Here is an 18,519-nt window from a genome sequence, read left to right on the forward strand (position 1 = left end):
ATACCATATCATCAGGGTGAAACAAATACATGAAAAGCCAGCTGTTCAGGTTCTTCATCCATCCAGGAATCGCAAATTGAAACCACAGTGAGATACCACTACACGTTCACCAGAACGCAGAAGTTGAAGAGATTGGCAACACCCACTGGTGGACACATGGCACCTTGAAATCTCATCTGTTCCTGGCAAAGCTGTAAATTTGTAGACTACTTTGTGAAACGGTGTGCCGTTAATTACTAAAGTTGAAGTTATGCCTGGGCAGGGATGTAGTCATTATACTTTCAGGTATTTACCCGACAGAAACGTATGCAGATCTGCACCAATAGACACGTATTAAGAATGTCCATAGAAGCTCTATTCCTAACAGTCCCAAACTAGAAACAACCCAGATGTGGACTCATCATAGAATGGATGAATACAGGGCAGCCTGGGTGGCTCAGCGGTTTAAGCGCCTGCCTTCCGCCCAGGGCGTGATCCTGGAGTCTCAGGATCGAGTCCCATGTCGGACTCCCTGTGTGGAGCCTGCTCCTCCCTCTGCCTGTGTCTCTGCCTCTGTGTGTGTGTCTATCATGAATAAATAAATAAAAATCTTTAAAAAAAAAGAATGGATAAATACGTTTTTCTGTGTTTATACAAAGGTTGTGATGGGCAGCCTCCAACATGGTCCCCAATGATCCCTGCCTCCTGGTGCTCCCATCCTGGCCTGGTCCCCTCCCACGCGGGACCAGCTTGGTCTGTGATCAATAGTGAATGGCAACAGTGATGGTGTATCACTTCTGAGATCAGGTTATAAAAAACATTGCAGCTTCCACTGTGAGAGCTCTCACTCCCATGTATTCTCTTGGACTATTTGCTCTGCACAATCTAGGTCATGAGCGCCCCCATGGAGAGGCCAACACGGGAAGGATCTACTCTCTCGTCAACAGCCATGTGAGTGAATTTGGAAGTGGATCCTCCAGCCCTAGTGAAGGCTTCCAAGATTATAGCCTCAGGCAACAGCTCGACTGCAAAGACTTGAGAGACCGTGAGCCAGGACACCCGGCAAAACCGCAAATGATTCCTGACTCCCAGAACGTAGGTGATACAATAAATGTTGGTTTTCAACTGCTAAGCCTTGGGGTAATTTGTTACACAGCAATAGATAACTAATGCAACGGAATGGTACAAAGTAATGAAGACAAATGAAATGCAGTTACGTATGTCAACATGGGTGAATTTTACCAACACAATACTGAGTGAAAAAACCAATCACAGAAGACATTTTTAAGATTATCCCATTATTTAAAGCTCAAGAAATGGGTAAAATTGGGATCCCTGGGTGGCTCAGCAGTTTAGCACCTGCCTCCGGGGCAGGGTGTGATCCTGGAGTCCCGGGATCCAGTCCTGCATCAGGCTCCCTGCATGGAGCCTGCTTCTCCCTCTGCCTGTGTCTCTGCCTCTCTCTCTTTCTCTCATGAATAAATAAATAAAATCTAAAAAACAAAACAAAAAAAAAAAGTCAGGATGATGGTTACCTTTGGGGACAGAACGGGGTAGGAAGTGGGAGGGAGCACAAGGAAGGCTTCTGTGCACTTGCGAATAATGTGCCGCTTCTTGACCTGGATGGTGATAGCAAGGGTGTTCGTTGTGGATAAATCAATAAGCTTTATGCTCTTGTTTTTAACCACCCCCCCACACACACATACACTCCACTTTTTTGTATATGTGTCAATCTCACAATGAAAAGGCAGACAGAGGATGGGTTGAGAGAAATTGGGAACAGAGAACACAGACAACTCTCCAGAAGAATGTTGTTGCCGAGAGGATCAGAGAAATGGAATGGGAGCTGGAAGAGAACTTCTAAGAAAGATTTCCAAAACAAGACTTTTTAAGAGATGAAAACAACAGTGTGTTCTGTGCCGAAGGAAATCATCTGCTGGAGAGGAAAACCCACTAAGACAGAAGAGGGGTATTGCTGGCACCACGTGAGGTAAGCGAGTGATGGGTCTGGCCTGAGCTGGGGATACAGCCTGGGTCACAGTCCTCTGGAGATACACCCCAGAGAATGCACCTACACCTATACCCTCTTCGTAAGCCTGTATCTATATATTGATAAACCTGTATCTGTACCTAGCTCCCTGTCTATAGATTTATTTTGAGGGGTTTATAGTTGATTCTAAGGCTCACATGACTGTGGAGGCTGGAGAGTCCCAAATCTCCAGGGTGGTCGGGCAGGCTTAGCAAGTCCTATGTTTAAAAAGATGGGACTTCCCTGTCACAGATGCCCCAGATGACCCAGCAGGCGGGGCATGAAGCTGCCCAACACCTGCAGACCAGCCGCGGAGATGTGCTCGGGAGCAATGAGGCTCTTTCCTGGGGGACACCCAAGTGTAGCCTTAGTGCGGCCCCAGAACTGGGTGACCAGCAAGGTGGGTGCTTCGGGGGAGGCTTGGCTGTGATGTCCAAGTCCGTGAAGACACTGAAAAAGGTGCCTTCGGGGGGAAAGGGCCACTTTTCCTTCTTCTCCGCCCCACAGAGGCACTCACTAGCTCCCCCAAGACTCTGCCCCCACCAAGGCCCCGGTGCAGGTGCTCTGGCCATTGGGCAAGCCAGCTGCAGCCTCCAGGGGACACCTTGGGGAACCTCGCTCCGCCGGCCCCCCCGCCAGAGCCCAGTGGGGAGCTACCCTCACCTAAGGGTACACCTCGGCCTCCTTAGGCCCCACTGCACACCCAGCTCAGCTGTTTGGGACTTGCTGGGGCACCGGGAGCGGGGGTGCCAGGTGCACCGCACCCACGGAAAGGACACCCAGGTACATTTGCATTTCGGATAAACAGCAAATTATTTCGTATGTGCATGTCCTGTGCGATATTTGACACATTCTTATGTATTTGGGGCAATACTTATACATATATGTGAATATTCATATTCATTTATGAATATATATAGTTTTAAAAATTCTGACTTCTCTCTTTTGTTTCAGTGAAACCCAAGTACATTCCCCCCTGCTCCCCTCCCCGCAAGCCCTCAGCTTTCTTAGCAGATTTGAAAAAGAAGCCACTTATCCTTTTCGTCACGGCATTCATTCAGCTAAAGCCGCTGCCCTTTACGTCTATGGAGCCTTTCTTTTCGAGGAACTTCGTGTTTTTATGTTAACTTATTTTTATGGGCAAATCTGTATTTTTGCTCTTTGGGCAGAGAGGTTTGCTTTTGGCCTGGAGTCCAAGCTGAAGAGGAACTATTCGCTGGGGCAGATTATGGAAATCATGACAACATCCGTATGCCACCTGGAACGAGGCCCTGAGGGATCTCCTGGGGACCTTCCTTCTGGGTCACCATTTCTCACACCCACTCTCCTACGGGACACACACACATACACACACAGTCTATGTGTCCATTACGTTTAGATTTTGGATCAAGAGATTCCATGCCCTGTAAGGGACCAAAGCCCTTAACAATATTCCTAGTGACACTGCTTGGCCCTTGTTGAGCTCATTTCCCTGAATCCACTGTGGAATGACCTCCAGAATCAGACAGCCTCAGATGTACATATGCTGTCCCTTGGGCCTGACCCCCTGGGTCTTGGAGGACATGGAGCCAAGAACATCAGTTTCCTGGGACGGGCTGTGACCAAGTACCACAACCTGGAGGGCTTAAGCAGCAGAAGTGTATCGTCTCACAGTTCTGGAGGCTAGATTTCCAGAATCAAGGTGTCAGCAGGTTGTTTCCTTCCGAGGGCTGTGAAGGAGATCCAGCATCTCTTCTTGGCTTGTAGATGTGTCTCTTCACGTTTTGTTTTCTCTCTACATATATGTGTGTCTCTGTGTCCAAATTTCTCCTTTTAATAAGGACACCAGTCGTATCAGATTAGAGTCCACCCTAACGACCTCTGTAAAGACCCTATTTCAAATAAGGTCCTGTTCTGAGGTACTGGGCGCTGAGGATTTCAACGTATCTTTTTTGGTGGTGGTTGGGGGAGGGGGACACAATTCAACCCATACACCAAGGAGACCCTGATGAGGGAAGGCGCAATCCATTGGTATCTGAGAGATGACTCTTTGAGGGATTCCCATCAACACCTCCATAGACTAGAGCTTGGCTGTCAGGCTGGAGCTTTGGTCAGGAAGCTTCTAGAACCAGGAAGTGCTGACTTCATGGGAGAGCTCGCCGTTCCTGTTGGACACCTAAAGCTGTCTGAGAGGCCAGCTGAGCTCCTGGTAGGGAGAGACACTTTCCTCTCCACAGTGAGCCTCAGGGAGGGGTCCTTTCTCTTCAGCAGGGCAGGGGGCCACTTGCCTTCTCTCCCTGCAGGTGGGAACAGGCCTGTGAGCAGAGCATTCTCCACAGACTTGTCCAACCCATGTGGCACCCGAGTTCACTGGGGAGCTGGGAATTGGTCCAGGAAACGAAAACAAGGGCAGGCATTTGGAGGGTTTGAGGTAAAAATGTAATAACATGTGTGGTAAATGTTCGTAGTAATTTGGGTCTCATAAAACCCTGCCTTCCCGCACCGTATCCCCTTACTCCGACAATAAAACTCTAATGTTCTGTCACAGACAATTGAAATCTGAGGATTCAAAATAATACCTTGCCTATTTCTCTCTAAGGGAGCACAGTCACTGAAGAGTTTCAAACTTCTCATTCTCATAAGTTTGCTTTTTTTTTAAGAGAGAAAGAAAGAGAGATGGGGCATCTGGGTGGCTCAGTAGGTTGGGCATCTGCCTTTGGCTTGGATCGTGATCCCAGAGTCCTGGGATCAAGTCCCACGTCGGGCTCCCTGCACAGCGGGGAGTCTGCTTCTCCTTCTCCCTCTGCAGCTCCCCCTATGTGCTCGCTCTCTCTCTCATTCTTTGTCAAATAAATAAATCTTTAAAAAAAAAAAACCACACAATCATAGTAGATCTGTCTTTTAAGAAAAAGGAGAGAGAGAGCAAGCACAAGTGGAGGAGGAGAGAGGCAAAGGGAGAGGGAGAGAGAAATTCTTAAGCAGGCTCCACATCCAGTGTGCAGCCCATCACAGGGCTTCATCTCCTAACCCTGAGACCATGACCTGAGCCGAAATCAAGAGTCGGACACTTAACCCACTGAGCCACCCAGGGCCCCTCTCATAAGATTTTAATATTCTGCTTAGTAATAGGAAATCATGTAAGTGAGTGAGAAAATCTCAGTCCCTCCATCGATTCCATGGAGAAGAAAGACTCAATCATTCTGTCATTTCCAGGGAACCATCCCCTTACCAAGAGCTGCTGAGCTACTAGCACCCGCGGTCTCCCACCGTGTCCGGCCCGTGGGACAGTGTTCAGCCTTCAACAACACTAACTTGGTAGTCAGGGTGATCATGTCCTGCTGTGTTCGGACAGATTTTTTTGACCCCCTCCCCCAAGCCTAATTTCAGATGATCCCTTTTGCCAAAGTGAAATCCTCCCAGTCGCTGTGTTGGGGATATGGTTTCATAGTCTCTCCATAGAGTGTGTTGGAGGTGCGGAATTTGGCATGTGAACATAGGGGATGGAGAACTGACTGCAGGGAGGGAGTTCCCCGTGCCCTGGCTGCCCAGGCAGTTTGGGGCCTCGGAGGTAGACGTTTGGAAAATGGATTAGATTCTGTCCTTAAAAATCAAGTTATTTAGCAAAGTGGGGGAGCCTTGATCCAGCTGAGAGCCTCAGGAGCAGCCGGGGGCTTAACACCCTCCTGCACAGCTCTAAGGACATTTGAGGCTTGTGACCACTCAATCAGTCCCTGCAAATCATTTTAATCATCAGCTTCTTGCTACGTTGTGAGCACATTAATGATTTTTTCTCAGTGTGTGTAAGGGAAAAAGAGATTGCTAGTAGAAGCCTATTTAACTTGATTGCCTGCGTCCACGGGCACCAACGCGTCCCTTCCTCTGCCTTCCATCCATGGCACCCTCTGGCTGCGACACCTATCTATCATGCAAGTGTGAGTCAACCCCATGCCACAAGACCTGCTTGCCCTCCCATAGCCAATTTGTATTTTCTTTCTGCTTTTCATTCCTTCTTCTCCTCCTGACACACTCACATCTGTTTCTCATCGTTTAATTATTCTGTGTCATGGTTTACAGTTTATTTTCCAGTTTCCTCTGTTTTACCATCATACATCTAGCTTTCCTTTAGCAAACCCATACTCATTTCATTCTGATACCGTGTCCTGACAGTGTCCCTACTTGGTTTGCTATCATTGTTGGTTTCTTTTCTTTTTTGATTTTTTTTTTCCCCATCACTTTGGTTTTTTCTCTCTCTCAGGAACAGAGAAACCAAAGTACAGGTGTCAAAGCCAGTCAAGAGGACATTGCCAGCAGCCCGGTGTCATATCTGCCAATCTCTGTATTAATGGTCTCTCTAATGCTTGTGAAAGCAGGTGTGACAAAGTCCTCTGTTCCCCCCCTCCCCCCGCACCCCTGCCTCCAGGCCATTTCTGAAAGTTTGGATGGGTAATCCATACCTGGCAATATGTTCAGTCTCCTTCTTCCCCAGAGTTGAGTGTGCCTAGGATTGTACTGGTTTTCTACAATCTCCCTTTGCAATGTCCCCTGTGCTGGGGACAACAGCACAGACATCACTAGCAGGGTCAGTGGGCAGAGGAGGCAGGTTGAAGAAGAAGTTAGTGGCAGAAACAATTCTGTGTGTAGAGGGAGTTGTTTTCCTGGCCCAATTTGAATTACGCACTTCTCTGGACTTTGGAATACCTGGTGGTCAAAGGGCATGCTCTCAACAGTTTTAAGATTGCTACAAAATAGGCTGCTCTGAGTTTGGTGAAGGCAATTCTAGATTTCCTTTTTTCTTTTTAATTTTTGGATTGATGATTTCTAAAGAAAATGAGAATGATGTTTCTGATGACTCTCTGAGAGTCTCCTCCCTCCCTCAGGGAATGTAATATGCCTTTTTTCTTTGGCTGCCTTCCAGGTTTCCTTTTAATATTTTGTTTTCAGCAGTTTAAAAGTGATATACCTAGGTGTCATGTTTTGTTTGTTTTCTGCTTGATGTTTCTGAGCTTCTTGGATTTGTGGTTTGGTGTCTGTTATGAAGTTTGGGTGTCTGTCAATGGTTCTTCTAATATTTCTTCTGCCTCATTCTTTCTTCTTCTGGTATTACAATTGCATTTATATTAGACCATTTGATATTGTCTCACTTAAAATATAAAAACATAGATTATGGCTAAAAAGAATGAAAAATAAATACTAGGCAAACATCAAAGAAAGCTGGAGTTGCTGTATTATATTAATATTTGAAAAAGTAGACTTCACAATAGGGAATATTTTCAAGGATAAATAGTGACATTGTATAATGATAAAGAGATTAATCCTCCAAAAAGACCTAACAATTCTAAATGCACACATCCCTAACAACAGTGCTAAAAAATCCATAAAGCAAAAACTGCCAGAACTGAAAGGAGAAAGAGACAAATCTCATTAAAGATGGAGACATCAATGATTCATGGAAAAAGGAGGCAAAATCAGTAGACATAGAAGATATGAATAATATCATTAACCAACTTGATCTAAGTGACATTTACTGAATACTGTACTCAACAATAGAATACATATTCTTTTTTTTTATTTTATTTATTTATTCATGAGAGACACAGAGGCAGAGACATAGGCAAAGGGAGAAGCAGGCTCCCTGCGGGGAGCCCGATGTGGGACTCCATCCTGAGATTCCAGGATCACACCTGAGCCCAAGGTAGAAGCTCAACCACTGAGCCACCCAGGCGTCCCCACATTCTTTTCAATTGCACACAGGATAGTCATCAAGATAGATCATTTGCTGGCCCATAAAGGAAATCATAACAAACATTTATTAATTTATTTTATTTAATTTAAATTCAATTAATTAAGATATAGTGTATTTTTAATTTCAGAGGTAGAGGTCGGTGATTCATCAGTTGTATATAACACCCAGTGCTCATTATATCACGTGCCCTCCTTAATGCCCATCCCCTAGTTACCCCATCCAACCATCCCTCTCCCCTCCAACAACCCTCAGTTTGTTTCCTGTGGTTAAGAGTCTCTTATGATTTGTCTCCTCTTGGCTTCTGGAGGTGCAGCCTGTGGACAAGAGTGGTGGTGCTGCTCAGAGAGTCTACAGGGCACTCCTGCTGGGCTCACGGGCAGAGGGCAGGCAAAATGGTTGAAAGAAAGAAAGAAAGAAAGAAAGAAAGAAAGAAAGAAAGCAAGCAAGCTCTCACAAAGTAATGTTCTTGGAGCATAATGGAATTAAACTAGAAATCAATAACTGTAAGATACCTAGAAAATCCCCCAAATAATCAGAAATTAAACAATACACTTTTATATAATCTATGGACTGAAAAAAGAAACCTCAAGAAAATTTAAAAATACTCTGAATACAAAATAAGAGGGAAAATTTATTATATCTAATTTGTGGGTTGCAGCTAAAGTAATGCCAAAAGCATGGCACTTTTAAGATGTTTATGTTAGAGAAGAAGCAATGTCTCCAATCAATAGTCTTAAGCTTCTACTCCAAGGAACTAGGAAAAGAAGAGCAGTTAAACCCAAAACGAGCAGAAGAAAGGAAGGAGCAATTAAGAGCCTAAATTAATGAAATTGAAGAAAATGGAAAACTTCCTACCACCCACTCACCCCCACCCCCACCCCCGCTGAGTCCTATGTCCCTGTGTACATCAGTGAACGTAAACAGAGACGTGTGGAGGAGGAAGGATTTATCAAATTACTCAGATCAGATTGTAAGTGTTAGCTCTGTCCCAGGACCTCTGTGAAAACTAGATGTTATAAATGTCTTAAAAATTATTATAAGCTCTTTATGTCATTTTAAAAGCTAACATCTATGGGGAGCTTATGACATCCCAGGTACTCTGGTAGGCACTTTAAATATTCATTTATGTTAACCCAACAAGTAACCTATTTTATTCCCATTTTACAAATGTGGGAGCTGAAGCCCGCAGAAGTTAAGTAATCTGACAAAAGTTCCTCACCTAATGAGTCACAGAGTCAAGGTCTGAATCCAAGCAATCTGGCCTGAGAGCACAGATGTAAAGAAGTGTTTTTGCTGGTGTCTGCGACTGTGAGGTCCATGATACGAAAGGTGTGTTTATTTATTTGTTTTGCCTAGCCCAGTCTGACACATGGCAGCTCTGGATTAGTGTTAGTTGGCTGATTTACAGCTTGAGCCCCCTGTAGAATAAAAACGGAAACAATAGTGGCTTTTTAGAAAGGGAACTTCAAAGTTGCTAAGAGACTAGGTCTTAAATGTTCTCACCTCAAAAGAAGAAGGAGGAGGAGGAGAAAGAAAAGAAGAAGAAGGAGAAGAAGGAGAAGGAAAAGAAGAAAGAAGGGATCCCTGGGTGGCTCAGTGGTTTAGCGCCTGCCTTTGGCCCAGGGCATGATCTTGGAGTCCCGGGACCCAGTCTTGCATCAGGCTCCCTGCATGGAGCCTGCTTCTCCCTCTGCCTGTGTCTCTGCCTCTCTCTCTCTCTCATGAATAAATAAATAAAATATTAAAAAAAAAAAAGAAAAGAAAGAAGGAGGAGAAATAACAACTATCTGAAGTGATAGAGGTTTTAGCTAAAGCTCTGGTGGTAATCATTTTGGAAATATATAAATGTATCAAATCAACATGTTGTGTGCCTTAAATTTACACAAATTTAAGGGGAGCCCGGGTGGCTCAGCGGTTTAGCGCCACCTTCAGCCGAGGGTGTGATCCTGGAGACCCAGGATCGAGTCCTATGTTAGGCTCCCTGCATAGAGCCTGCTTTACTCACCCTCTGCCTGTGTCTCTACCTCTCTGTCTCTCTGTGTCTCCCATGAATAAATAAAATCTTTAAATTAAAAAAAAATACACAATGTTATAAGTCAATTGCATCTCCAAACAAAAAAAGTGATGACTACCACTCTACATTTTATTTATTTATTTATGATTTTATTTATTTATTCATGAGAGACACAGAGAGAGGCAGAGACGCAGGCAGAGGGAGAAGCAGGCTCCATGCAAGGAGCCCAATGTGGGACTTGATCCCAGATCCTGGGATCACGCCCTGAGCCAAAGGCAGAAGCTCAACCACTGAGCCACCCAGGCGTCCCCACTCTACATTTTAAACTATTAAGTATTGGTGGGCACTTGACGGGATGAGCACTGGGTGTTATTCTATACGTAAGGGGAGCGGGAAGGAGACGGCGTGTTTGGGGATTGAGCGGAGAGATGGAGCGGGACATTTCTCTGATGACATCACAGAAGTCCAGAGGATTGCAAATAAATCCGTCTTGAAGATCTTCATATCCTTTCTTCGGGCTGACTTCCACTGCGCCCAGTCGGAGGGGCCCAGGCAGTGCTTCTGCAGACATGCAGCGGGGAGGGAGGCTCTCCCAGGACGGCACCCCGCTCACCCTCTTTCCCCGGGCCGTGGGGTGCGGGAGCTAACTCTCACTGGGCCTGCGCCCCTCGCTGCTTTTAGGCCTCAGCACACCTTCACCCCCAGCGGACTCCTCTGGCTGCTCTCATTTTAATCACAACACTCCTCCTCCCGGCACCATGACCCTGACCCTCTCTAGCCCTTTCCTGCTCAGATGTTTCTCCTTAGCACTCATCCCCATTCAACGTGATAAATATTTTAAATATTTCACTTATTTATCTTGCTTATTGTCTGTCTTCCTACAAGAGAAAGTAAGCTCCCTGAGTGTAGACATTTTGGTCTCTTTCTTTCTTTCTTTCTTTCTTTCTTTCTTTCTTTCTTTCTTTCTTTATATTTTATTTATTTATTTATTTATTTATTTATTTATTTATTTATTTATTTATTATTCATGAGAGACCCACAGAAAGAGAGGCAGAGACATAGGCAGAGGCAGAGGGAGAAGCAGGCCCCATGCAGGAAGCCCGATGTGGGACTCGATCCTGGGTCTCCAGGATCACGCCCTGGGCCGAAGGCAGACATCCAACCGCTGAGCCACCCAGGCGTCCCTCTTCCTTTCATTCTTCTTTCAGATTTTATTTATTTGAGAGAGAGAGAGAGAGAGAGCACAAGTGGGAGGAGAAGCAGAGAGAGAGGGAGAGAGAAGCAGACTCTCTGCTGAGCAGAGAACCCAACATGGGAACCCAATGCTGGGCTCCATCCCAGGACCCTGGGATCATGACCTGAACTGAAGGTGGATGCCTAACCCACTGAGCCCCCCGGGGGCCCCTGTGGTCTATTTCTTAAGCTGAGCCTAGAATAGTGCCTGACACTCAGCAGGCATTCAGTACTATTTGTGGAATGAATGGAGGAGTCAAGATTCCCTGTCATTTCACCTATGAGTTAGGAGAAGGACATTCAGAAGTCAAGATTCTGTGAGCATCTGATATGCTATCTAGATAGCTCAAAAATGCCATATTTATTATAAAATCCCTGCTTATGATTAGGTGTGTGTGCTCGGCACATAGTGGCTCATGTTATTTGTCTCCGATCAGGACCCAGCGATCAATCTGACAGCCTCTGCTTCCAAGGAACTCTCTCCCACTCATTCAGAGTTCAAGCTAGGATATTAGATGTTCACAAGTGCGTAACAAATTAGCATTTCTCATCCATTCATGATCATTAACAAACATTTATTGAGTGCGACCATATGGCAGGCACTATTTCAGGATGTCTCCAAGAAAAAAGTCCAAAATTCGACTAGAGAGTAATGGCTTAAGTATCTTCATAAAGAATCTATAATAACAGGGACACCTGGGTGGCTCAGTGGTTCAGCGTCTGCTTTCAGCTCGGGGCGTGATCCTGGGATCCAGGGATCGAGTCCCACATCAGGCTCTCCATGGGGAGCCTGCTTCTCCCTCTGCCTGTGTCTCTGCCTCTCTCTCTGTGTCCCTTATGAATAAATAAATAAAATCTTAAAAAAAAAGACTTTATAATAACATTGCTTTTTTTAAAAGATTTTATTTATTTATTCATGAGAGACACAGAGAGAAAGAGAGGCAGAGACACAGGCAGAGGGAGAAGCAGGCTCCATGCAGGGAGCCTGACGTGGGACTTGACCCTGGGTCTCTAGGATCATGTCCTGGGCCGAAGGCAGTGTTAAACCGCTGAGCCACCCGGGCTGCCCGGCATTTTATTACGAGCAAAAAAGCCATAAAATTAGGTTTACAGTTTTTTAGAACTTTGTTTACAATTTTTATTTTAATTTATGATTGGATTTTACGAAATGTTTTTAAAAAATGACAACTTTCCTTAAGTGAAAAAAATATCATGTTCATGCTTTTTGTGAACTCTTCCACTCTCAGGGGTAGAGGATCAATGATTGCTTTTTATTGTAAAGAGAGTGCTTAAAATGTTTTATTTAATACTTTTTATGATCAAAATTATGTATGCATATATCTGTGTGTGTATGTATCTATTGAGAAAGATTAAAAAGGGAAATAGTTCCATAAGATTTATATCAAAAATAGTTGTCTCCTGTTCCTGCATCCCTTCTCTCTAATGACAACCATGGTTTTGGCTGTTGCTTCTGGTATTTGCCTCTGAATTCCTAATTAACCTGTATATATTGCCTTTTCTTGCTTATTTTTTGTTTTAGATAGTGATTCCTTACTTTGGAATGTGTGGGCTTGTTTGAAAATCTCATCTCCCCTTTTTCCTCTCTCCATGCTCCCAAAAAAGTTATGGCATAATTTTTAGTGAAATCAATACTTAGTAATAATATTATTTTGAAAATGTGTATGTTATTTAGAATTCAGCTATATGGTATACTACAGTTAATGTTTCTCTTTCTCTGAGTTAATAATTCTCTTTTTTATTTGTCACTTGGTTTTCCAAGTACCTTTAATAAATTTATCCCCAAATTATCCACCAGCACTGTAACACTTTCATTATGCTCAAACATTAACCTTACCTCCTCATTTTATTTTTTTCCTTTAGAGACATTCCTCAAGGATGGACAATTCACTACGTCCATTCATAACTGTCATTCTGGAATTTCTCTTCACCATTATTCTGGAATGAAGCATGACTACCAACTGCCCTGTGATGATTTATCCATCTTCAAATACTCCTGATCCAAGCCTTAGAGGACACTGGGGAAGAATTAAGGATGAGCCAGACCTGACCTCATGTTTCTCTTACCACTCCTGGTATTTATTTGAGGTTCTTGACCACTGTCACGGACATGGTTGAGCCAATATCACTGCTCTGAGCCACTAAGCTTCACATAAAACTTGTACATTTCTTGTTAAATTTTCTTTTCATTTTTGCCATTTCTATCTCTTGAGTGTTCATCTATGGGCTGTACCCCTTCCAACAATCTGGGAAAATGGGTTCTGTCTCTCCAGACAGTCCCCCCAAACTCTCTGAGTTTGGTTCTTAGTCCAAAGAGGTCATTCCTGGGCTCAGTCCCTGGAAGGTCAGTAAAGGGCCCATCTTTAGATGCTGCTGCTATGTCCTCTTGTGCCCTGAGGCCCCTCCATGTCCCTTGAGCCCCAAGCTGTGTGATGCTCGCTCACCAGCTCCTTCAGGTCCCCTCTGGCCATTTTCCCAAGGCTTGCCTTTGGGCCCAACTTGGTCCTAGAGGGCAAAACTGCCCCTCCCACAATTCCCTTCAGGCAGAGCCTGGCTCTTAACTCCTACCCCACACCATACCACGCATGGCACACACACCCACATGAGCCAAAGGGCAGACCGCAGAGCCCCATTAAGGCAATCACAGTATTCTCTCAAATAACCCATCTGGAGAATACCAATTCCAGTCAAGCCCTCCTCTCCAGAAGACCCCTCATCTTTATTAAAGAATAAAGTACAGCTAAATACACACCCAACTTCCATAACTCTAGCCCCTTGGTCAGCTGGCTGCCTTTCCGCCCTACAAATTCCTGATTTTCACAACCCGGGAAAGGTCCAGAGTCCTCCTGGTTATGGCTACCCATTCCCCCAGGCTCGATAGTTTCTAAATCCCTTTGGTCTTGGCCCTGGCTTCTCATGAGCTCTTTGGTTTCACCTGCGTCGCCCCAGGATGTGCAACTCAGCCCAGCCTCTTCAACAGTTTCTACAAGAAATCCAACCACATCAAGCACTTCACGATTCTGTGGTCTTTCCTGAAGATCTGTGTCTGAGAGCTGTAGCGGTGAAGGTCACAGGCACCAAGCACAGCAGCCTACCATCTCTTCTCCACATCTCCCCCCACCACCACCTCCTACTAATCAGTTGCTTCTTGCTGATTTTGGTCGTTTAGCATCCATTTCTCTAGGAGGGAAACTTCCTAGCTCTTCCATGGAAAAGTCCTAGGAGAGGCTCTCCGTTGTGTTGGATGTCAGTGGGAAAGTATGGCAGCCTGAGAGCAACTGGCAGCCATATTGTGACCATGAGGGGAGCCAGGCATAGGATGATTCAGACCATTTCTTTGGTGACATTACTGAGCTATTGGATCAGCCTCACCTATAGCTCACTAGACACCCTGCCAATGCATGATCTTTATTTTTAAGCCAGTTTGAGTGGTTTTTACTGTTACTTGCTGTTTTACCTCCTCTTCCTTCCTCTTGGCCCAGACCCAGTTTTTTTGAGTTTAGATTCTACCCTAGGTGGGCTTATCAAAGACATGGTCCACACTAAAGTTGGTTCTTCTTAAGGGGAATTCATCAACCAATTGCTTTTTATTCACCCACCAAGGGTTTTTTCGGTTAAAGAGAGTGAAAAATTTCAGACTGTATCATCTGCATTGAGATTCAAGTTTTAGTAACCAAGAGGCCCATCTTGGAGATCTTCCCCCAAATAAGGGGAGACAGAGCCTCGGGTGATTAATGATTTTATTCTAGAAACTGAAAGTACAGGCAACCTTAACAATATATCTAAATGAAAATTTTTTTAAAAAGTAATCATTCTTGGCTGTGCCCCCTGCCATGTCCTTTCTCCTTTACATATGTGTGCACACACACACATACACATGCACACGTGTCTTTCCATAGAAATTGGGGTCAAGGGTGCCTGGGCAGCTTAGTCAGTTGGGTGCCTGACTCTTGATTTTGGCTCAGGTCGTGATTAGGTCATGATCTCAGGGTCGTGAAATGAAGGCTCTGCCCACCTCTCCCTTCTACCTCCCCTGCACAGTCACTCTCTGACACGCTCTTGCTCTCTAAGATAAATAAATCTTTTTTAAAAAGTTAATTAGTTTCAAACAAACATGGCTCAAAGCAGAAGTGATCTGAAGAAGATAATATTTTAAAAGTATAAAGGAGGAAGAAGGTAGGAAATAGAAATCATCCTTTCAATTTTAACAAATTAGGATTTTTTTTTTTTGATGACAGACATCTAAAGTCAATCACTTTTTTCAGAGAAAAGGAATAGTGTCTAAAAGCTTAAACTAATATTGAGATTAGGTTACTGTCTTTAACCTCTAGTTTCTTTTATTCATCAGCAGCAGTTGTTGACTTCTTGGTATAGAACAGGCACGTGTTACACGCTACAGATACAGCAGAGTACAAGACGGTGCCCCGCCATCTTGGAATTTATGGCCTAGTGACCAAAGAGAAAGCCCCTGCTGTCGTCCCCCTCAGCTCTCCCAGCTGTCAACACATGCCTTGTGTTAGCAGACGCTGCCCCTGGGATGAGGGTCTCTGGGCTTGCTACTACCCAAACTGCCAGACCTTGAGACAAATATTTCCACTAAGTCAATCCCTGAATATCAGCCAAGGCCACAGGCCCAGAGCCACAAAGAAAGGAGGCCCCACCTGAAAGGAACCATGTTTTAGGCCCCAGAGAACTTGAATGAGTCACTCTTTCCTTGGACAGGAGTGATTTTTCACTTTATTCCATCACCTTCCCCCCCTCTTCAACCTCTGGTGTCTTTAGCACATGGCTTTACTCGGACAAGACTATTACCAGCTTGAGGACCCTACAGACTGTGGGAGCCCTTGCGTGGGAAAGGGTAGGGAGTCTGTCCCTGATTTTGTATTGGCTGTGCTGAGTACCCAGTATGGCTTAAAGGTATTAGGAGGTGGTAAAGCCCAGAGTGAAGGGCAGCAAAGACAAGCTTGAGTGAGTTAGGGGCAGCCTTCATGCTTGAAACACTGGCTAAGGCCATGGCCGAATGAGGCCTACAGCCAGTAGGCAAGGATTTTATTTTGATTCCATTGATTAAAAAAGAAATTTGAGACTTACGATTTATGAGAATTATTTTTTTAAAAATTTTTATTTATTTATGATAGTCACACACAGAGAGAGAGAGAGGCAGAGACATAGGCAGAGGGAGAAGCAGGCTCCGTGCACCGGGAGCCCAACGTGGGATTCGATCCCGGGTTTCCAGGATCGCGCCCTGGGCCAAAGGCAGGCGTTAAACCGCTGCGCCACCCAGGGATCCTGATTTATGAGAATTATAAGTAGATGTTTGCAGATGTGATAGGAAAAATTTGGATACCAATCAATTGATTCAGATAACTTTTTATTATCACCAAAAAGTGGGTCTTTCTTTGTAGAAAATATTAAAAAGAAAGATTAAGATACTAAGTACTCGTAGTCCTATCACCAAGAGAACATGACTGTTAATATAACTCCAGCATTTTGCAAATTATTATTTTTTTCTAAGTAAGATTCTCTTCTGCATATACTTTGTAACCTTCAGTTTTTCTCTATTGAGAACATTTTTTCATGTTGTTAAATGATCTTCTGTGACATCTTTTTTGGTAGTTTAACATTGTATAATCTATGGTGTGGACCCATGATCCACTTACTTATGTAATCTCTCTTTTTTAAAAAAGATTTTATTTTTAAGTAATCTCTGTACCCAACGTGGGGCTTGAACTCACAATCCTGAGATGGAGTCACATGCTCTACGACTAAGCCAGCCAGGCCCCCCAGCCAGGCGCCCCCAATAAGTAATCTCTTTTTATTGGACTTTGAGGCTATTTCCCATTTACCTTCACTACTGAAAATAGTTTTGTTTTTAATTTCAAAAGATCCCTGCTTGCTTCCCTGCTTTGTTTATACAAAAATCTGACCCTGTGGCAGGCAGGGCTTTGGGCCGAAAAAGACTCAGATTGGAGGAGCCAAGGAGTCTGGCATCCCCTTTCTGTTTTGCCTCTCTCATCTGACCCATCAGGTTAATCATTGGCTGCCTCGATTTCCACTTTGGCAAAATGGTGACATAAGTCTCATTACTTCCATAATCCTGAAACTCTCAAGCTCTTGAATACTTAAGGAAAAGTTGGAGATGAATGATGGGAAGCAAAGCCTTGTGGCCACATGAATGTGGGAGACTGGTCCCCCGTTGCTACTTCAGAAATGGAATCTCAGCCTGTTCTTTCCACATGCCCTCTTCCCCTGCCTCCATCCCAAATTGGCATTCCAAAGCTCTGGTCTTATTCTATGGAGAGAGAGGGTGCGTTTTGTCCCTTAGGTGCCACGGCCAAGGCCACAACAAAAACTGAGCTCTCCTCCAACCCAAAGCCTTGGACTGTAGAACGTCAGCACCATAAGGGACTACAAAGATGATCTAATCCCTATCCTCCTCCCCCCACCACCCCCACCCCGTCCCCCTGTGCTGTTTAAGGAGTGATTTGATCAATGTCTTTGGGTTAATGACAGAGCTGGAACAGGTGCAGTGCCAGGAGGCCATGTGGCCCAATGATTAATTATGTGTCTTTGGGGACAGACTGAGGGTCAATCCTCTATCCAGCGCTTCTGAGCCGTGTGAACTTGGGCAACTTATTAGCATCCCTGTCTCAGTTTCCTTATCTATAAAATGGGGATGGTGTCATAATACTTACTTCATAGGATTGTTACCAAAAAAGGCTGCATGTGAATAGGGCTCCTGCGTAGTATTTCCCCGGCAAATGTTAGCTGTTATTATGATAATATGGGCGGTTTTTGCAGTAGCACCAACCCCCCTGTCCAGGACACAGCCCTCTCCACCTGATGCTTGTGTTGGAGCCACAGCTCTTTACCAGCAGCTGACAGGGATTACTCTTCAAATGGATACCACTCTGAGTAGGTTTGCATTTGGGATGCCCCCAAATTAACCTGCTCCCGCTGGCCGCCTCTCCCTAACCACCAACCCAGTAGCATTTGTGAGGCAAGAGTGGAACATGCTGCTGTGGTCTGAGACAGAAATGTAACCACAGCGCCAAAGAAAATTAACAACATGGCACAGCTAAGCATCCTGATTGCAGCCCAGGGGTGTATAAGACTGAGAGGTACGTTAGCTGGGAAGGGTCCCTTTGCTGCTTAACATACCCCTTAGCTTGGATGCAGCCATCCCACCAAATTGCTTTTCCCTTACGTGTTTTTTAACTTATTTTTTTCTTGGAATTTAGGATTTTTAAAAACATGGATTTTAATTTTTTTATAAGATTTTATTTATTTATTTGAGAGAGAAAGACTGAACGAGTGGGAGGGGCAGAGGGAGAGGGAGAGAATCTCAAGCAGACTCCATGCTGAGCACAGTGCCTGCTGCTGGGCTCGATCCCAGGACCCTGAGATCATGAGCTGGGCTGAAACCAAGAGTCGGATACTTGACCCACTGCCCCACTCAGACACCCCTGGATTTAATTTCTTAAGGCCAAAGTCCTGGTGCATGAAAAAAGAAATTCTAGTAGA

Source organism: Canis lupus, chromosome 7 (assembly GCF_048164855.1).
Source record: "Canis lupus baileyi chromosome 7, mCanLup2.hap1, whole genome shotgun sequence".
Classification (NCBI taxonomy): Eukaryota; Metazoa; Chordata; class Mammalia; order Carnivora; family Canidae; genus Canis; species Canis lupus.